This window comes from Lingula anatina, chromosome 2 (assembly GCF_051362555.1).
Source record: "Lingula anatina isolate TDL-2025a chromosome 2, LinAna3.0, whole genome shotgun sequence".
NCBI lineage: Eukaryota > Metazoa > Brachiopoda > Lingulata > Lingulida > Lingulidae > Lingula > Lingula anatina.
This window is the reverse complement of record NC_141768.1, coordinates 29,970,141-29,993,212: the sequence shown is the minus strand read 5'-3', so window position 1 is coordinate 29,993,212 and position 23,072 is coordinate 29,970,141. Positions and strand designations below refer to the sequence as shown.

The 23,072-nt window shown below is 34.5% G+C and overlaps 2 long non-coding RNA genes across 25 annotated transcripts in view; one reads left to right on the top strand and one right to left on the bottom strand.

Annotated features, from left to right (window-relative positions):
* Window positions 1–23,072, bottom strand: part of LOC106155827 (uncharacterized) — a 62,890-nt gene that overhangs the window by 15,775 nt on the left and 24,043 nt on the right. For 19 of the 22 annotated variants that reach the window (XR_015333190.1, XR_015333184.1, XR_015333191.1 and 16 more), the window contains 3 exons: window positions 20,089–20,225; window positions 18,572–18,693; window positions 18,119–18,247 (listed from right to left, as the gene is read on the bottom strand). This is a non-coding gene — a long non-coding RNA (uncharacterized LOC106155827). Of the gene's footprint in view, window positions 1–13,350; window positions 13,464–18,118; window positions 18,248–18,571; window positions 18,694–18,948; window positions 19,003–20,088; window positions 20,226–23,072 lie in introns of all 22 variants that reach the window. The other 3 variants (XR_015333192.1, XR_015333186.1, XR_015333198.1) reach the window with 3 other exon arrangements.
* Window positions 6,608–22,516, top strand: LOC147763546 (uncharacterized). Of its 3 annotated transcripts, none has more exons than XR_015333201.1 (2): window positions 6,608–7,186; window positions 21,726–22,516. It is a non-coding gene; the product is annotated as an uncharacterized LOC147763546 (long non-coding RNA). The 3 variants fall into 3 exon arrangements; XR_015333199.1 differs by having other exon boundaries at window positions 21,605–22,516; XR_015333200.1 differs by lacking the exon at window positions 6,608–7,186 and adding an exon at window positions 20,225–21,389 and having other exon boundaries at window positions 21,605–22,516.

Genomic DNA, 23,072 nt, shown 5'->3' with positions numbered 1-23,072 from the left:
AAATCTCAACTTGTATAACATATATCTATCAATTCTCTTGTGGATTCCTTTAAATAACGTCTAGGATAATATGTGTTTTTCTAGTATATGTTTGCTATTTTTGGCAATTACTTTGTTTACAAGTTCTGTGAGGTCATTACTTTTTTTTCAGGCTTATGACTGTCACATGTTTAAAACAATGTTTTTGCAGGAGGTATGACGTCAGAACACAAATCACTTCTTCCACCATCCTAATGCATGCCACAAATGAATAACACCACACAGCCGCTGTTACCTATGGCTTGTGTCATTTAACCAGGGGGTAAATCCTATACAATTCCATTTATTTTTAGCTCTGGAAAATCCAACCACATTTTCGGTGGTTGTTGTTGCTAGGAAACCAAAGAACAAATCTTTGCTGGGTACATACTCTGAATGCGAAAACATTTACACATGGGTGCTATTTACCAGCCTAGGTCTTTCCCCAACCAGATCAAATACTGATGATAAATGGAAGTCAATATTTATGAGGAACCCCACAATCAGCTGATCTAGACTTTATCTTGGTCACAAAACACTCATTGTACTCAACAAGTGCTGACTGAGACTCTACAGATACATCAAGGATTTGTCACCTACCATCTGTATTAAATCATAGGGGTACAGTCTATAAATATAATTATGGCTTTCCTTAAATTACTCACCAGAACAAAATTTAGCAAGAGGGAAGGCATCATATGACACCGAGCTAATGACAAGGTTTCCAGTTTAGAAACAGGATCTTACCAACCCATACACCACCCACCACCTGTGAAATAATTTAGAAGAAAATAATATGGAAGGGGGAGTTGAACTCTTCCTAAGTGTTATCATCTTATGAAGTTTTCCATCTACTGTAAAGCCAAAAATAAGCATCTAACATAGCCTAAAGAGGGGTTTAAAATATATTAAATCTACACTGAGAACATGCTCAAGAAAAAGCACCTCTCCACTTAAGGATTGGAAATGGAATATTTGATATCATATTTGTACTCTGTAAGATTCACATGCAAATCAAGTAAATATTTGTTTCCTCTCAGTTGTTGACTCATATTATGGTGGCTGGCCAATAGATGTTTCAGACTTTATGCTTTTCAACATAGTACACCTCATGAAGAGAACATAACATAGGTAGATCTTTAAAAAAATATTAAGAAATGTTTAAAGGCCACAGATGTGTCTTGTACTTCATTCTTTGTGGTAAAATACTAAAATTTGTGGCATTTCATACAAAGAAAATAGTGATTATTTGTCAGTTCTTTCAAACTATAGTAAAACAAATGTTATCCAACATTCATAGTGTCCCAAACATGAAGAACAAACGTCATCCCTTTTTCTTAACACTGTTAACCAGTCCACTATATAAAAAAGACAAAAGGACTGTAAATCAAACATGACAGCTGACCAGATTTAGCAGAATATTAATTGATGCATAAATATTAATGGTTAAGACTAAGAATGCTCTTACGAAACTGCTTCATAAAGAAGCTAAAATAATTTTGACCCAAATAAATCATCAACAAGCACAGGATTATTCAACTTTTTCTCTTAGATGGTATGAGCTTAAATGAATTATTTTGATGAAAATTGAGAGTACTGACTGATGGTACATGGTGCCATAAAGTATGGCTTGAAGACACCTTTGTGTTAGGTAACAAAGTGATTATTACAAGGCAGTTTTATTACACTTATGCAATTCCAATTATACATACCCTAGAGAAATGAGAATACACTGCACCATCATTACCAAAAAGAATGCTTATACATATATGTGGTTAAAGCTCACAGTATACCAACTGTCACAAAATCTGGGCAGCTTCTTTAAAAAGTTTGCTAAGAAGAAGGATGTCAACTTGTCTAAACATATGTTGATAGTAATGTCTAGCATATTTTATAGAATTCCCTTAATGTAAGCTTCCCTTTTGATTTGGTTCCAGTTTCAACAACTTACACTTATACCACAGCTCTGTGTTTTACATGTAAAATAATGTTCATTTACTGTGGAACATAAATTTTTATCCTGTTAAAAAAATAAAATAACCTTGACCCACAAGTTGGAGAGTGTATTTACCATCAGACTATCTTATCAAAATGCAATCATAAAGTATATTGCTGCACCTTTCTGTGCACACAAAACGTTTTCAATCATCGTCACAAGTAAATATTTGTCAGGAAGTGTATAAATATAGATTTCCATACTCAATAGGTAGAGATCTTATACATGAATTATCAAAAGAGAAATTTAACAGCTTATTCTATTGTCTGCTGCAATAAATTCCCTGTATTTTCACTATTAATTGATAATGACAGTTAAATCTTTTGTTCCAGAAGTCTAATAGTATAAGTTCTTCCCTTAATTAAGATTTTTACGCTCTTGAGTTTTAAATCCCCCCCCCCCCCACACACACACACAAACACACACATTTCTCATTCTTACAGTAACTCCAGGATTTGCTGGAGGCAGAACCCATGTGCACATGCCTGTACACTTTCCCTGAAATACCAGAGGAAATTCTTCCCATTGAAGGTAAACACTACCAGCAGTGGAAAGCTGGAACTGCAATTTAACAAACTCCCTCTCACAAATGAGATCAACAGGTTTTCCACTTACAAGACCCAGGATTATCAGATGGAAGTCTATCCACAGAAAGACATAATAAAGTAATGAAATTCAGTTTTACATGATATGTTCCACATGGTTTATGTGGTAATAAGTTTTTTTTTCATTTATTTATGAAAAAAAATATATAAATGGTTCAGTATGTGAGAAACAGTCTGTAAACTTCCTTTACAACCATTTACCATATCTATGACTAACCAAATGATCAGCAATTTTTTTTAAAAAAAGTGTACTGGTAGTGATATCATCTTTGTTAATTCATTTCAAATTTTTTCACTCAAAATTAACATGGGTATATTCAATCAAGGGCGTGCTCAAATAGCTTCTGCTATGTAGACTTATAGTCTATTTCTTTTAAAATTGAAATATCTATTTCGAGGCAGAAGGGAAAAAAAGCCCAGTAGAAGAGGCTTATCCACTGCTCCACATTTTTACGACAGCAACAGGTGGTAAACCACCAACTTTAACTTTAGTTACACAATCAGCTTGCTGTTGAGTCACTGCTTAAGTTAAGGCACAGATAAAAAGTTTTCTGTTTATTTTCCTCAATGAAATTACAGTGTATCTAATGTCAAACTGTCCATACCCCTACGTATACCAGAATGGAAATAGTGAAGCCTGCCAAACAGTGGGATTTGACATCTGAAAACACTGTCCCACTGTTAGGACATCACTGAACTGCAGCAAAAATATTTTCTAAAGGTTTAGGGGGATTTAAATCTGGTAAATCTACACTCTCTTACAACCTAAACAACCACTGGCTTAGCCCAGTCCACACATGGGGGTATGGGGTATGATTGCTGAATTTATTATACCTGGATATTGACAGAGGCAGAGATAGCTTCATTTTAACAAGCTTCCATAAAAGAATTTTCCAGATTCCTTTTAATTAGGGCTAGACATTAAGTCTGAGTAATGTATGAATTCATTACTTCCAGCTCCTGTGTCTTCTGTAAAATTGTCCAGGGAGATATTCTAGCCTGACAGATTTCTGAGGGGTTTATCAGCAATACCTCCTGACATGATCAGATTTAAGTCATCCAGATCCTAACAAAATCCATCTTGTTCTATTCCCTATTCCTCTAGACATAAAATACTATCAAGACTGTATTATCTGTAGTCGCAGATCTCCCATCAATTATCCTGGTGTTATTCGTTAAGCTGCACTCCCCATCACCCCTCCCACTAATCTGGACAGTGTTTATTCACACAGAGCCTGGCACACTGCACCACAAAGCAGGGGGCAGGTAAATATTGGGAAGTGCTTAACCCCTAATGAGATCAATTAATTAGTTTCATTTTGTTGTTGGACAGACTGATTGGCAATTAGACAAACTGCATGACTGGTCAACAATATTGTGTAAGGCCCCCCAGCTGGTCCTTACTGCTTATTACAGGGCACGGCACAGTAAGTAGCCTTCAGGCAAGCTTATGTACATTGAAAAAAGTGGTGTACATATAGAGCATCTTTTTGAATGCTACCAAAATGACATTGTTTTGTGAACAACTTCTGTTTTCATCTTTTTAGAAAAAAAAAATCTGGAAATTGACTTTGTCAATTGCCTTATTTTTTTTCTTATTTCTTCCTGTAAAAAACTACTTTGTTTTAAAACTTGATCTCCATCTCCAGGTTAAGATCTATTTTTGTGCAAAATTCAATCTTTCAATCCATGAGGCTTTCAAACAAATGGCCCAAATAACTTTAATGCTTAAAACATCATTCATTTAAGAAATCTTTCCTTTTCGAGGTACTTACAGATGTTTATTGCACATAACTTTACGAAACTTGGGAAAATGAACATCCCGGCTTTACCACAGTGATTTGATTGCTCTAGCAATCACTTTCACATGACTGTGACACTCACTTCAAATAATCAATTTCAAGCATGATTCACCCCGTTTCAGATAACTTAGTAGGGTTTTACAGATCTACGGTATGAAGAGGAAAAGACAACTTTTGAAGGATAATAGTAATATGACTTAAGGATTTTTCAAACATGAATGAAAATGCCTTTATATCAAATAAGCTTTTCAAAACCATAGCATATTTTATTTCATATTTATTTTATCTATTTGTTTACTTTCATGCATATACATACACACCAAGTCTATAAAAAACTCCATCAAAAAGTAAATGGCAAGACTACAGCACAAAATCCTGGCATATTAAAACAAATTCCAAGAATCCATGATCCCTGTTAGAAAGGAACTCAATGTATCTTTTCCAAATACAAATCCTCAAATTCTAATTTGTAGAAAAAAACTGATAAGAATGCAAAGAAGAAAACAAATTATGGTTCAGTGTAGCATCTGACAGGATCTGTGGGGAAAGTGAGTACCAGACTTTTGCACAAAGAATTTTTTCAGCAGTTGTTTTAAAGCACATCTGCTAAGTTCTGCTGGATACCTTTTACTTCTTCCACCCTCATGCATGATCAAAATGTTCAAAACAACATTTTCCAGCAAAAATGCCAGACACACTGGATAGGTTCACACGTGAAATTCTAAGCATTTTTCAAAACAATTGTAATTTTTCCCGAAACCTTTCTTTTTTGTTAGCAAAATGAAATCAATTTATGGCATGAAGATAAAAATCCACATCTAACAAACCTAACATGGGTCGAGTGAAAATTCATGATTCATGAGAACTACATATTCATAATGACTCAGGAGAATTTAAGATACAGATCTTAATAGTGATCCCAGGTTTTCTATCCTTTATTTTTTTAACACACACTCACATACAAACACACAGGATCCCAGTTCTTTTTTTTTTCAAAAACAATTCAAAGTGTCAGAGTCAGAGTACAATTATACCATATAGAAAACTACGGAGCACTAAGTGATAAACAGTAGGAGAAAAACAGAATTTAACTGACAATTATTATCAATATATTCATCTGAGGGTTGTGGCACTTGACATATATGTGGTACTTTAAAAACATGATACACATCAAAAAGAGTTGAGAGAGGGACATAGCTCTGAAAGGAGTGGTATTATTGTTCCTGCCTTCACCTCAAGAGCCTCCTGACTAGATGAATTATCCCATTTTTTCATCTTCCTAATGTAAAACAAGCATGCAACTGCTACTATTTTTGATACTTCAATACTACAATATAGTGGGTGTGTCTGACCATCTGGACTGCTGCTAAGATCTCCTACAAAGCTTTAACCATAAAAAAGTATGCCAGGCTGCGAATGTATTCAGTCAGCTAACATATAAATAACATTCTCCCAAACACCTTGCACACAATATGCCCATTCACATGAAGAATTGCCACCTTTGCCAGGCCAATAATGTCATTTGTTAAGCATTGGTTATTCAATACAGTTGCAAAGGCAATGAAGGATAGGGGCTAAAAACATAAACCTTTATTTCAAGCCTTATCTTTGATAAACATAAGATTAAGATTCAGAATTATGGTGAATATGTTTGGACCTACTTGCAATGACATCATTTTTACCTGAAAAGGATGGTTGTTTACCCAGGTGCACTGTATGAAATGAATGTGGATTGGTGTATTTATAACAAGGTAGATTGGGGAGCACCCTAATATCAACATATAAGGGGACAAATCAATAGAATACACTCAATGATGTTTTACTAACAATTATGATGTGCTGTCCTCAAAAAACAGAACTACCCCAGCCAAGGGCAGCCATGCCACAAAAATCACAACTTAACCAAACGTTTTCCTACATGTAAGAATGAACCTCTTCACTTGCAAGGGACAATAGCCTTGTAGAATTCCCCATAACATTGTTTACTAAACTCACACAAATGGCGATATAATAAGAAACATCTTCATGAACCCAATATAACCACCACAATGCCTTGATAAATAACTGGGGTGACATTAAGCTCACAAAATATTCTTTCAACTCCAAATTTGAGGGTAATGGAGAAAATTTTTAAAAGAAAAATAAAAGATATGGCCTATCTGTCTAGTGTTATTGGACCAAAACTTTTTTGCTATTTTTTCCACATTTTAGTGAGTGCCAGAAGGTTATCTGATCTAACATCTGCCAATTAAAGACATGTATTTAATCATATCCTTTAAATAAATTACATACTGTTAGAGATATCATCAAATTTGCCAAAAGAAGATATAATGCCAAATTATGTAACAGAGCCCTTTGGTCAAGCTTTCCTCTAAGACATTAGTAGTTCCTGGTATGCTCTGTAACACCTACCTATGCCTTCTGGCTCAATATAAATAAAATACTCACCTTGCACATAAGTGGGTCTTAAAATATAACATTACAATGTCATTAGCAGCTTTAGGCAATGTTGCTCCCCCTGTGATAAACACACTGGTTACACAGTCTGGAAGGCTAGCTACTCCACCCACCTGTCTTATCAAGATTGCCCTCCTCCTGGGGCCCTTAGCCCTTCCCTACAACCTCATTATCTCTGAGGACCTCAGCCACAAAATTGGGGGTGGATAGCCACTGTCATTTCCAAAGGAGAGTGCTTATTAAAAGGCACAGAAGCTGTGAAAATTCTAACAGTTAGAAGTTCACTTTCTTCCCCTGATAAGCATCAGGTAAGATAAGGGTGACCATCAAGCCATGATCATGATGGCCATCATGATGGGGAAGGGGCTATAGTCAAATCATTATGAACAATACTTTTACTATTACAATTATAGCTTATACTTTTTGCTCCTCAAGCTCACCATATACCCAGACTAGAATTTACGTATGAAATTAAGGTATAACATATATTAATACAATGGAATCAGAGCTTGCCACACAATGTCACTTGCTGGACCTATGAGGGTGTATGGAGGCCAGTTTGCAATGAAAGCACAGTTGCTATTTATGGCAACAATAATTGACTTGCAAGGTCTTCACTAGTCAAGCGCACCATATACCAAGGCTAGCATATGCATTTAAGAGCAGTTTTTAAATGCCACTTTCATGCCCATTTATGCCTGAAACAATGTAAAATTAAACTTCTATGACTAGATTAAACCTTCAAGGGTTTACAGGTATGAAAAACAAATCTTACATCTGGCAATAAATGCACAGGGCACAGAGATTTATTTCATTAACTGTGCTTTGTTATAAAAATAAAGTAATTTTTCTTCAATCAACAGCTAATACTGATAGCTATAAATCATAAAAAAATCCAGAATATCGAGTCCTCAGAACAATAAACCCTAGGAATATAAGGATGTTTCCCAGGGAGACATGCCTTTCAATCAGTGAACATCAGTTCTGATTATCTTTTCAACTATCTTGCTTCAATTAATGACGAAAAAACCCTCTCAGTGCCATTCTTTCAACAAAGTGATCAAGTGAACAGGCATTGTATATAAACAGTTTATAAAAGACCTCTACATCAACTGTCATTCATCAAGGATAGCACACCACCTCAGTGGTGGTGAACTTGGGGACATCTTTAATTCCGTGGGTTTATTGTTCTGAGGGTCCCATATTCCAAATATTTCTAAGCCTGAGGGTCCTGAAGGATAGAGGGTCCAAGAAGCATTCGGCATAGCAACCCCTTAGAGCAAAGGTCCCTTGGAATATAGCTATGCACCCATGAACTTGAGAGAAAATGTAGAAAAAAAAGTCAAGTAAATAGTGGCCAGATGTATCTAAAATCCAGTCAAAACAACCACTATGACATTCAGGGGAGGATGTGAGGTATATATTGCATAATCCTGTCCTTGCCATCAGTTCTGAGTCCATAAAAATGTTATGGTAAACAAATGAAAATAATGGTGCCCATAACTGTCAGATGTGATGAGGGAGAAATTGACCACTGTCCACATTTTTTATACATTGTACAACTCACAAAGAATCTCATCAATATGAATGTTACCAGTACAAAAACAGGACTCTCCCCCCCCCCCCCTCCACTCCTTTAAAAATAATTCACAGCAAGAAAAATAATTTATAGTGAAATAAAACATGTGACTGAAAGATATCATTCAGTGACCATTGCAGAAAAGCAGCTAGTGCTGTTTCTTGTTATCTTATAATGATAACACCTTGTTCTGTGGGTGGGGTTATTTTGAAGTTTATGGGGGAAACCATCAAGTTTTCCTTTGAAGTAAATCTAATTGTCTACAATTTCCTTCTTTAGTAGCCCGTTTCATAATTTATTGAAATTTATAAGTGAAGCCTTTCAGGAAAAAGTTGTTTGTGCAGAAAGGAGAATGACACCTCTTTCAGATATCAGCGCTTCCTACCCACAAATTGCACACTTTTCTTTTCCACAGTCTCGATTATCAACAGCGCCTATGTGTATCTTATGCCAATTCCAACCAAAGTGTTATCAGATATTATTCAAAGCTAGTAGCGCAATTTTGGGACAGGCACAGTAAATAGGACGCAGATATACAGTCACTCTGTATTGGTGGGTCCATTTCGCTGATAGATGCTCAGCTGCACATATGATAAACACTCTGAATTTAGAACCCTAAAAATAACTGTCATCCAAGGAAGTATATTTACCACCTCAAGATCTTTATTCCTAGTCATTTTGGCCAACAGGCCTATAGTACAATTTTATTTCTTTTCGTCATATTGTGCTGTTCTAGGAACAATCATGTTAAGCATAAATGTTCATATATATCTATATAATAAGTAAAAAAAAAAAAAGAAAAAAAAAAACTGATGTCTCTGTTACATGTGCACAAGGGCTCATTTCCATAGACACCATTGGTCTACGAAGATCAATCCTACCCTGCCGGGACTCTCGCTGAATGCAATCAGTTTGACGGATTAACACACCTCCTCGTTACCAATGTTATTTTTAATATGCTTTTCTGTATTGTACTCAACAACAGGGGGAGGCATGCTAATCTGTTACTGATTGCATTCAGTGAGAATCTCTGCAATGTTAGATCAATCTATTTAGATCGATGGTGTCTATGGGAATGTGCCCATGCAGGTATATTAATTCCCATCTCCAATTGTAGAGAGTCTGTAACAGTTATCCAGGGTGATGGCCCATTGAGACTATTTTTATCTACCTTGCATCAAAAAGATAAAAAGAATCATGCACTGTATCACTGATCAAGCCTGGATCTTCAGATGTTATCTTTATTGGGAAGTGTCTTGTCTTAATTTATCTGAACATCTTGACATAGCTATTATCTGATGTTGGTCCCGAAATAGGATAGAAAAACAACTCCACAATTACTTTCAAATAGACATTAAATACCACTAAAAAGAAATATACTTGTATATGTAAGTGACCATGACTAAGAAAATATAAATTTTTATGTAATGGTTTACTGAACTTTTATTTAAAATTGTATGTCATTGGAACATAAAGAAATACTTTGATATCATGAGATTTCATAGTTAAAGATCATTTTAATAGCCACTAAATGGCTGCCTGGCAAAGTATTTTAATCAAAATCTTATACATTCTCCTAAGGCCTTTTAAACAAATAAAAAGTTGAAAGGAGACAATTTGCAAACTCCAAACTAAAAGTCACTTAAAATTGTCTTATAATAAACCTACTTTTAAGTGTTCATCTTTGGAAAGGCCATATGTGTGAACAAATGAGTTACTGGTGCTGATGGGATACCATGGTAGACTCGGATCTGACAACAGGGTATGAACACGATAAACATCACATGTGCACACAAACCTATGACAGATTGATCTAGCTATTGTATTCCACCGGTAATGGAAACTTAGAATAACTGCCTAGTATTTGGAGTCTTCACTGCAAAGTTACAGTTTGGTTTGCTTTTTAACATTGAACAAGGCAGCAAAGCTGTCAAATGTACAGACAAAAAGCAGGAAATAACAATGCAAAAAATAGGCTACTGTCAATTCTGATGTAAAAATACATTATGCTTAACTACAAATTCAACATCAAATTTTAATTATGCTCAACAGGTAATACCAATGTAAGTAAAATGCGTGACAAGCATAAGGCTTCAGGCCCATGGGAGTTCAAGTTCACACTTTGAAAATGCCAGAATGAGAAAAATGAAAATTTCACACAAAATTGCATAAATTCAATAATAAATGATAACCCAATTGAGCTGGCTTTCCAATTTGAACTGCATTCCAATCTTAAAAATCATACTTGTAAGTTAAAAATAATAAGTAACACAGTTTTCTTTTCATAATGTTTGTAGTAGCAGTGCAAAAAGATTTCTGTCCATTTTGATGTAACATTACATAATACATTACAGAATAATTATCACCAATTTTTGATTATTGACTATAAATAGCATGGACATGTAGAAAATTTGATTACCATTCAGCTTCATGTCCATGGGAGCTCTGAGTCCCACAATGAATATGCCACACGATAAAAATGAATATTTCACTAAAATGTATAACTTCCAGAAAAAGAAGCCAATTAGACTGCTTTTCCAACTCAGGCTGCATTTTAGTCCTGTGTTTCTTTTCTGAAAGTTTGACAATCATAAGTAACATGGTTTTCCCATAATGGTCATCATGGCAGCAGCACCCAAAATTGTGTTTTCTTCTATTTTAATGCAATATTACATAATGCTTCACAGCATAATGACCATCAACTTTTAATAGTAAAATATGTGTATAATGGATTTTCAGAAAATATGGTTAGCATGGGTCTTCAAGCCCGTGGAGGTTCTAAGTCACACCTTGAAAATGCCAATATGTGAAAAGTTAAATTTTCACAAAAAAAAAAAAACTGTTTAATTGCCAGAAAAATTTACCAAAAAGACTGCATTGCTTACTGAAGTTGTATTTTAGTCCTGTGTTTCTTTCCTGTAAGTTTGAGAATAGTAAGTGACACGGTTTTCCTTAAATAGTCATCATGGAAGCAGTGCCCAAAATAGGGGTTTCTTCAAATTTTGATGCAATATTACATAATGTTTAACAGCATAATGACCATCAATTTTTAATAATAAAATATCAGTATCATGGATATTCAGAAAATGTGACTAGCGAAGGTATTCAGGCCCATGGAACTTCAAAGTCACACCTTGAAAATGCCAAAATGTAAACAAGACAGCACTGTTCTGAAATGGGTGTTTTCCCATTTTTAACAATTTTTAACATAAAACAAAATTAACAGTTTACTGCCATTGTTATATGACCAACTAAGAAAATTGATGAGATGGGAAAAATATCAATAGAATAGTGTTAAATGTCCAATTTCCTCCATTCTGAGATTCTGAACATAGTGAATGATTCAATCTGACAAACTGCAATGATATGAGTTAATTTCCATTTTTGAAACTTTATAACACAATGGACGATTACAAGTTTACCATCATTTTTACAAAATCAACTAACAATGTTGTAAAGATGCAGGATATGTCAAACAAACACTTTTACTAATCTTATTACTTAAATAATGAGACTGTTAACATGCCTAAGAATTGAATCTGAGGAAATGTGAAAAAACAGCATAACTTCTAAAATAATGGCTCGATTATGCTGATTTTCGAACTCAACCTGCGTTTTAGTAAGATTGACCACTCCTGTGAGTTTAATGACAATTGGTCTATCTGTTTTTCTTATATTGTGTTTACAGTGTTGCATATATGCTGAAAAATGAAAAAACAGCATAAGTACTAAAATAGTGGCCTGATCATGCCGATTTTCGAACTTGACCTGCATTTTAGTAAGATTGAGTACTCCTGTAAGTTTCATGACAACAGGCCTGTCGGTTTTCCTTTAAATGTGTTTACAGTGTTGCATATATGCTGAAAAGTGAAAAAACAGCATAACTTCTACAATAATGGCCCGGTCATGCTGATTTTCGAACTTGACCTGCATTTTATGAATATTCATCAGCTCTGTAAATATAAAGCCAAAAAGTAAAACTGCCTTCCACTTATCGTGTTTACAAGGAAAGTGCACGGCGCCGACGGCGACGGCGACGACAGACGCAGGTGATGGCAATATGTACAGACACATCTGTGTCTGTACATAAAAAGCCATTACCTTTAAGTTTAAGAAATTTTGTGTTAAAATGCAATACTCAAATCAGTGATTCTTTTCAGAAGTTGAAAATTAGTAAAACTTCCCATTAATCTTTCACACTACTACCATGGTAATTTCACAGTCAAATTACATTTTAGAAACTTATTTTTTACCAAATTAAGATGAAGATAGGGAAATTTTATGTAGGTGTCTGAGAACTGTCTTAATGGACAATTTCAGTTGTTTAGGACTGAGTAACTGCTATTATGGCTTCTATTCTGAGTTCAGGTTAAAGCCAGCCTCAGTTTAATTGTGTAAAAGGTCTCTAGTAAATGTATTCTTATTGGCTTCAATTTCTAGTAGGAATCATTTTCATATATTTCAATGTGCTTCATCTTGTGTATAATATATACCAGGTGCTGATGGGATACAGTAGTTTTCATTAAAGAGTAAGGTCTGTCTGATGGTCAGCTGGATTGCAGAGACTTCAGTTCTCAACCAGAGAATTAACATGGAGATCAGTTAGTTCATATTTGATTTCTGGAAACATAACACAGTCATAATGTTGCACCATACTATGTATTAAATTCCCCTACCTTTGTCAAGGTAAATCACTGAAGAAGGTGCATTGATGGACTGCACCATAAACATATTTCATATTATCATCATTCTCAACATACAATTTCAACTACACAGCAAAGCTGTCAATATACAGACACCTAACAGAAAAAAGTCACTCCTAAACTACCATTTTAGTAAAAACTAGAAAATTCCAGTAAACAATGAAAAAAGTATATATCTATAGTAACATACTTCATGAACAATGTACATCTGCCTTCCAAAATTTGACTTTTTCTTTGTACTGGTCTTGTTATTACACAAGTACTCCATCTAAAAGCATGAGCACAGGTTCAGCTCTAGTAAATCTGAAGTAAAACAAAAATATGGTTAAGTACTTATGAATATCGCCAAATGCAGGTAGAACCAAGGCAGCAAAGCCGTCAGATGTACAGAAATAAAGCAGTAATAATGATGATGACAGTGCACAAAATGGTTTTTCTTGCTGATTCGATATTATGTAGTGTTAAACAGCATAACCACCACCAATTCTTAATAATGTACAATCTGTTACTATGGATATTCAGAAAAGGTAACTGGCACAGCACTTCCAAGTCCTGGAAGCTCAAAGTCACTCCTTATAAAGGCCAATGTATGAAACATAAAAATTTCACAATAACTTCATGCGTTCAAGAATTAGAATCCAATCAGGTTGGTTTTCAAACTCAAACTATACTTAAGTCCTTAGAATGGTCTTGTAAATTTGGAAATAATAAATATCACAAATTTTCTTTCATGGTGTGCTATGAATCACTCCAATAAGTTTGAAGATACTCAGGCAGATGTTTATCCATTTATAGCATTAAAGATGACAGTGCACAAAATAGCATTTCTGTCAATGACAACAGCATGGGTGATAGCTGTATTTACAGGGACACACTGTGTCTGTACATAATAAAAGAAAGAAAAGTAAATCATGGCAATGTGCAAAAAGGAAGGTATTTCAAAACAAGTGCCTATAACTCATGATTTGTGGTTTTGGTAAACCATCATAGGTTACGGATGAAATGAACTGATAGTTTGCTGCACCCAACAACACTGGAATACATGTTTACTTCACACCAATTCACATCCATGCTCATCAAAAATAAAATTTACGCTCTTAATATAACAAGGCAGCAAAGATGTCAAATGTGCAGACAAAAAGCAGAAAAACACTTAATTTTAATAATTTACAACAGGTAACACCAATATTAGAATATGTAACTAGCATAAGGCTTCTGTTATAGGAGAGTTCAAGTTCAAACCTGGCATATGCTCAAATGAGAAAAATGATAATTTTACAAAAAATTCCATAAATTCAATGATAAAAATGATAAAAAGAAAATGATAATCCAATAGAGTTGGTTTTCTAATTTGAGCTGAAGGGCAATCCTTAGAAGCATTCTTGTAAGTTACAAAATAATAAATAATACAGTTTTGTGGTGGCAGTGCACAAAGTAAGTTTTACGTCAATTTTTATGCAGTATTACATAATGATTACCAGCATAATCAAAACCAATTTCTAATCATCTACTATACATAACATGGATATTCAGAAAATGTAACTATAACTCTGCTTCATGCCCATGGAAATTCCAAGTCCTACATTGAAAATGCCAATATGTGAAAAAATGAAAATTTTACAAAGAACTGCTTCCAGAAAAAGAATGCAATCACACAGAAAGGGTTTCTTCAATTTTATACAATATTACATAATGTCTGTACATAAAAATATGGTCTGCAAAATAAAATACATTGTACAGAGGTGCCAAAGTACTTAATGTTTACTCTGAAAGGTATTTTTTTAATCAGCAAATCTTGTTTTTTTTTCCAAAATGCAAATACATTTTTTTAATCTATAGCTTCATATCCATTCACAAGCAACTGTTTACAACTCGACTCATAACTGTACAGTCAAATATCAATTTTTAACTCTGGTTAATTTGTTAAAACTATTTTACACAAGGGAAAGGCACAATACCAAAGGCATTATAGGGAGAAACATCACACAAAATCTTTCAAGGTAACAGCTAAGATGCAGTAAGGTCACTTTATTCCCAATAGCCATAATCTCCTGCGTGTCTGGTAGTATACTTAATTATGGCTGGTTTAAAATTGGTCGGATACATGTAAAGATAGCAGTGCACTGACTGGCATGGCTATCTCCCATTACACAACAGGCCACAATATTGAAAAGCTTGTACTTTTCAGGTGAAGTTAGGTAGATCTATTCTTATCAATCAGACGCCTTAGCCTCTTAAGCTGTTTGATAGACAAATTTATCATAGTTGGTTTGATCTTAGCAAATACATTGGTACCAAGGCACAGTTGCTATCAGTGTTACATCACACATCATAAACTAAGCTGTTTTCTTTCCATGATCAATCACAGTAATATAAGATTCTTCATAGACCACCTTACCGGCTCAAACCTGAAAACATTACTGAACTGTCAGGAACTAACATTTAACAAAGCGGATTATAGACTATTACTGCATGAACATGAGCTTTTAATCAGAACATCCTGGAAATACGTTTAAGTAAGAGGGTATTTTATTGCATCTTGTCTTATGATGGTTAAAAAGTAAATTATTTTTACATAAAGAGGGTGTCAAAGTTTTCTCCCATATGATGAAGGCACTATGATGGAGGGATCAAACATGTCTCTTAGATAGAAATCATATCAAGTTTTATTTCAATTTACTTTTTTGTCACTTCAAGAGTAGAAACAAAAATTTCATCTGTAAGATCCACCACTATTTTTTTACATAATGTAATGTTGTAAAAAAAAAAAAAGAATTCTAATTAACTATCATGTTTTAAAACTTAAACATGAATGTGTCTTTAAAAAAACAATCCATTAAAGCTCATGATGACACCCCCCCCCCATCCTTGAAACAAGCAATTACAAAAGGTAATAATAGTGACCTGGTAGCAAAATAACCCTAAAACACCAAAGGGAGTTTATTGTCTAATTAGGTCACCAGAGATTTACAATCAAAAGTGAATGTAATTGAAATTTTTGAAGTGTAGCATTACAGTTAATATAAATGCTAAGATGTACTTGACACGCATAGAAGTATTCAATGACATGACATATCTGGACCCTTATCAAGACAGGTAAATGCTCTACTGGTAATAAGCTGCAGATCCCCCCCCCACACACACACACACACACAGACAGACAGACATTGCACTATGCCGTCATCTTTAATTTCTAATCAATATAAAAAAGTGATTTAATAGTTTGAAAATCTGAGAAGCAGCAATAGACTAAAATAATTATCATCTCTCTTAAAATTTAGGTGAGATATTATGTAAATTATATCTTTTCAAAGATGAAGGATTCCATTACTGGAGTCCCAAGCAGGTAATACAAATGGATTGTACTTTTGCTCACTGATTTTTCCATTTTAACCCCAAAATCGCTTTTATAATGTCACCTGTTAGATGACATGTATGTACATGTTTATTAAGATAGTCAATGAACACTGAAGTTTTATCTGTTATCCAAAAGAATGCATGCGAGGCAGTAAATAAAGAGTTTTTGGCAAAACTTAATGCAATCTGTGCTTGTCTTGATCCAAAGCGAAACTGCCAATTAGACAAAACACAAAACCGATAGAAATAAAAACAAAAAAGTTTTTTTTCAGAACCATGCATGTTATGATTCTCCATTGGTTGGTCCAAATTGGTGTCCAGTTTATTTTTTTAAGTAATTTTAATTCAGTATTACATAATCTGTAAAAGCAAAGCCATAACCTTTTTTTAATGTATGTTGCTGTAGTACAGATTAAGAATATCCAAGTAAAAGAAGGATAAATACCCACTATGTGTTTAAAAACCTGACATTAACGTGTCCATAAACTAAACCACAGCATAACTCCAACAAAAATATTCCAAGACTTTTTTTTCTGGCTCAGTCTGTATTTTAGTCCTATGAAACATTCCATTTAGTTTCAGAACAATACATGATGAATGTTTTCAATTTATTACGTCCACAATTCAAAATTTTGAAAAAAGTGCACGGCTCAGGTGACATCTAGCACCAACAGAAATTTATTGCCACAAGCCCAGAATCCATCTGTTCCTTTTAAGTCATGTTTGCCATGTGAATGAGAGATGATGAAGCTCCAGGATAGATGTAAGGGCATTCTACCCTCACTAATCAACCTATTATTCTTTATGATGTAGCAAAGGAAACATAAAATACAGAAAAACAGACCACTGATATTTGATGACACACAAAAAAATTCAGGTTCTAAGTGAATTAGGGTGTATTCCCAGAGATTTAGATCAATCCAGAGATTAAGATTTAGATCGACCTAACTCCCTGGGGGTTCAAGCTAAATTGCAGTCAGCCGAGTGCCCATCATAGTTAATTACCCCCTTACAGCTTTCAGTAGGCGGGACAGACGCTTAAGCCGTTTAAGCTGACAGTAATCTAGTGAGATTCCCCACAGGGATAGATCGATCTAAAATCTATGGAAGTGGGGTCTTAGACTCATCCCTTAAGAAACTGACGAAAAAGGCTTATTTTCATATTTGGATAGGCATTGTAGACAAACTATGACAGCTAAAGCCCTCAAATTTTGCACATAAGTAGGATATCAAAAAACAAAATGTTTTAAATTTCAGCCTCACATTATTGCTCCCATTTCGAATATTCCCCAAACGATTTAATTCTTTGCTGTGTTAAAAAACTACAAGATATCAATCTGAATATTTTTCATTGCTTTTTTTATTCATAAATGAAGATCACTGTACAAAAATAATAAAACAGAAATTTATGGTCCCATAAAAATACAAACATTTCTTTTTTGTGAGTGCCTTGGTATCAGGGCCTCCAAATGCCAGAGGCAGTATGCTAAGACAAGTGTGCTGTTCTATAAATATAGCATACATAGTTCTCTCATCTGGAACAGTATGGTTAACATTATATGCATAACAATAAAGAAATGTTAACCTCAACAATGACTTACAGTTTGTTTTTAAAGAATTCTGTCAAAATCAAAGCATGATTCTTTCACATCCATTTTGTCCGGCCCATTTTGTCCATGGAAATACAGCACTTGCCATAAGCTAGGGGGATTTGGGCTCTCTGTCACCTTCTATACAAAATAAACAAACGAAGTTAAGCAAAACAACTACATTTACATTTACTATCACTCTCCACGCATGATGATGCTGGCACACAATAGATGAATGATTAAAATCTATTTTCCATTCATAAGCTGTCATTTAATTCACTCATTTATGTCAACATAAAAAAAATCAAAACAAAATAAACACATTGGTTTCTTCTCCTCATTAAAATCTGATGCTTTCTAGCCACTTACATATGCATTTTCTTTCATAATCAAACAGGTTCACACATCCTCAAATGGTCTCTTTTTACAGTGTACCACTTAAAAATTCAACAACAGCAAAATTACCTTTAATCTCTCCATCTAGTTCATTATCAAATTCCATGTCGACATTAGCACTGGGTAATGGTTGTAATGCACTAGAAGGAGTCACTCGCTCAGCAGGATGCTAAGTTGACCGACCAGGATTCCTTGAAAGAAAAAACAACTTTTATGCACTCAGAAAACCAATACTAGGAAAAAGGTTCCTTTTACAAAAAAAAAAAAAAAAAAAAACAGTTTATGATGTGTGATTGTTTAGCAAAATGAAATTTGTTCAAGGTTATTTCTAATCCAAATCCATTCTTTTAAAGATGCATACAAAGCCAATTTTTTGTCACAAAAACCGACCAAATGCCAGCATAAAAAAACTAGTAAGAAATAAGAAACTAGTAGAAGTGGTTTACATGTGTTACTAGGAATCCATGCTCCACTGATGCTCAGTTCATATGTACCTTTAACTGAAATGTTTTATAATGTTGTTCAGGTCTAAGTTGGAAATTTCATAAAATGTTTACATTATACATAACTTTATACAGAGCCCCAATATATATGACATTCCGCTCTTTGAAAAGCTTAGCTTGATTTATTGAGTAAAAAAAAAAATATAATTTATACAGAATAATTTCTGGGGAGATATGTTCACATAAAAACTATTAAAAAAAAAAAAAAAAAACAGAGAGAAACCTATTAATGACTGATAATTGACAATTCTCCTGATGAGCCAAAAATGAAAGATAATATATGTTAAGGACCACAACTAACCATAAGATGGCATGGGTACAATTAATGAATCAGAGAGACAGCAATGTACCTCTACAAAAGAACTTTAAGCAAAAACCATACACATGTGTGAAGTGTAAGATGGATGTGTACCCTTTTCCAGACCACTGGGAAAACCATGCTATTTCAAGTGGTTCCACTACAAAAATATGCTCTACAAAAGCTGGAAATCTCATCATTGACTGCTGTAGATGCCATCTGTAGCTATAGCCAGCATGACAAATAGTGATTTTTCTAATTACCCATAACTGAGACACATGCACAGTAAAACAGACAGCAAAGCTTGTCAATATACAGACACTTAACAGAAAGCAAAGCTATATCGAGTTAACTGGGACATAACTCGATTCCCAATCTGGGTTTATTTGGACTGGGTACATAGTTCGGTCACATTTGAAAAGTTAACCAAAGGCCGTGGTCAGATGTTAATTGCCTTCAAAATTGCCAGTGTGAATGGCTAGTGATCAGATTATGTACAGACACAGTGTCTGTACATAATAAAATTCATCAAGTAACAGCTTCTGTGCACCTGTTCACATTCCAATACATGAAACTGTATCACAATATGTGATTACACTGATGACTTTGTGAGAGTACTATAATGGCTTTCTCCTATTGATCACAGTTGGTAAACACACATTTACTGAATGAGTAATTTATGTAAAACAGCTGTGGATAAAAGTATGTATATAAACTACACTGGTACAAACTACATTGCGGCAGTAGCATGTGCTTTATACGCCTATTAATTATAGCAGCAGTACCTGGTTCCACTGGCCCCCAAAGGAAGGAGTGCCTGTGCATAGCTGGCTTATTAATGAATGTCTGTCTTGATGCCATCTATTTGCAGAAGAATTTGACCTCTGTCCATGTGCAGAACCAGTGTTGTGGAACAGAGCACCTGAAAACGTGCCAGATTTAATTTGATTCAAAATACATTTCAACACATATACAGAATGTCATGAAAATGCATTCATCAAATAAATAAATAAATAAATAAATAAATAAATATCAAAAACAGATAAATTAAAAATTATATATGTATTAGTACTATAAAAATAATTATAACAAAAATTATATAATAACATGATAATTAAATGAAAATGGGTAGTAATAAATTTGTATATGGTATGAAGCTATTGAAAAAAGAGAAAAAAATAACTTATTTCATCATTTTACTAAACATAAGCAACCAGCCCCATAAATTCAGTTTCTTACTTCAAAAATGTCACATGTATTTGAAATTAAGTTTTGTAATGCAGTGTACATTTGAATACATAACTGGAAATTAGGCCAGCCAGGACATGCTGGTGAAGGGGGGGGGGCAGAAGTATGCCTGGCTTCATTACACTCCATTTATAACCCTTGAAACATTCCTAACCCACCTTGAACTGATGAATGTGACTAAAGACATTTTTCCTATGGAATCATAACAGTGTCATTCAGAGGTGACTAGAAAACCTTACATGGCAATGAATGGAATATAAGTCTACAATGTAACACAAGGTCAATGTATTTCTCCTGAACTGTTCATGTACAGTACTTGCATGACTACTGGAATTAATACTGGACTCTGAAGCAGTGAGACATGAAGACAGCTACTTGGACCAAGCCCTTATTCTCCAAGAAGTTTTCAAACAATTGAATAATGTAGCTAAATCAGCCCCGTTTTGTCATGCAAAATCTTTTCAAAGCTAAAATTTCATGAACATATTATGACATTTTTTCAGCTAATGTTGTTACATTTACAAGTTACACACCAAGTCAAATCTTTCCTACTTTAGCCAACCATATTTCATCCTTAAGTTTTAAATAACATAACTTTAAAATAGCCCAAAGGCATGCTTTTTACTTCCCCAAAAACAATATTTAAACAAAATTTTCTTTTTTTTTCTGTGCTATACATAACCCTATGTTGTTTACGCCACTCACTTAAATATTTTTATGCTGTTGCATGTGTAGCAATTATGCATCATACATAATTACAACATCAACATCATTTGACCGACTTTATAAACTGAAGAGACAGATAAATATGTAGTTTCCAACCAGGAATTTGAAGAAGGTGCAGTTTTACAGCTATTTTTTGGCTGACTGAATTTATCTTTTGGCATATCAATATTATTTGGCTCATATAAAAAACTAGCTGAAATGGTTTATATGCATAACAGGGAATCTAAGCTTGCTTCATATGTCACTTTGAGTAAATAGAAATGGCCACGTATGGTTATGTCTCTAGCAGATATGTTAAATACAGTAAATATTATATTTTTTTTCTAGGTAAAAGATAAGAATACTACAGCAATTTCAGCAATATCCAATCATCCAGTGAGAGAACACCACAAAACAAGCCTTTTAAATACTCATGTTTTCTACAGTTGACTCTGTTTATTTTGCTCAGATGAGAAGATCTGTGTTTGAGGATTGCCAGGTGTGCCATGGAATCCATCCACTTGTTGGACACAAATTATACCTTGTCAGTAAACACAATACAAATGACGACTGTGGACCTGAGGCTCCATCCATCTTTCATACTGCACAGTGGTTAATGTGCTCAGATGTCCGTGTAGTTACCCCAGGTTCCACAATCTATTGAGAGCACTAAGATATTTTGTAAGCAAACCTATACCATCATTAGCAGGAAGAGAGAGAGAGAGAGAGAGAGAGAGAGAGAGAGAGAGAGAGAGAGAGTTGTCATCAATACTATGAAACTCGGGGTACCCAAATGTAAGCTTCCAAAACTAAAAAAGTAAAATGAACAGCAGTGTAAGACAGAGAGACAGATACTTCCAGGGGCTCCTCCAAGAAGACATTTATGGACGAGAAACTGCTGGAGTATTTAAAAGTCAATTCGTTTTAGTCAATTTCTCTCTCACTAAATGTCACCTTGAATTGTTCGTTTTCAGACATCAAATGATTTGATGGTTACAAGTGAAAAGAAAACAATATAGCCATCAGTAGCAAAAAAGTAGGAGGTGGTTCAACATAAAATTTTAAGACAAACTGACAAACTACACTGGGTCTGCGACTGATTGGAGCATGAATTTAGAACTTCTCTTTGAAGTTTTTGAGTGTGAATCAGTTCGATAGGAAGTGTAGCTATATATATATGCCAAAGGTCTGCTTTTCCAAAATACATCCCAAAAGAGGCTTGAAGAACCTGAGTTGAATATAAAAAATATAAAATTAGAATTTGTTGTTCACTTCTTCGTTGACGGATGAATGTTAAATTCAAATCATCGTGAAATTAAGTCTATACATTTATTATAATTTGACAAAAACTGTGTTAAAGAGTATTACCTTCTCAAATTGCCTTGTTGTTGTTTGTTGCTGCGGGTAAAATTTCAGTCCCAAAAGACAACTTGAACATTTTTTAAGTACAGACTTAATCAGGCTTCCTACTAAATCTACACTACTGCATGGAATAGCGAACCCTTAGCCTTCAGAATAGCAAACCCCAGGTTTCAGAGGTCAGAAAAAATCTGTTCTATCTTAAAACATTAATGGCATTTATAAGAACTGTGGACCTTCGAAATATAGAGCTGGGCCTGTTTCATGCACACACAAAACCCTAGGCAACCTATGGAGAGAGATGGATGGAGCCCCAGAAAGACTGCATGGGAGTCTTCTCACTCAAACCCCGCAGACCTTGCAACCCCCCCCCCCCCCCCCCAGGGTAACTGGGGCCCTGTGACCAATGGCAGGAATAAATACCAAAAGAAATTCTACATACAGTTGCAAATATGTG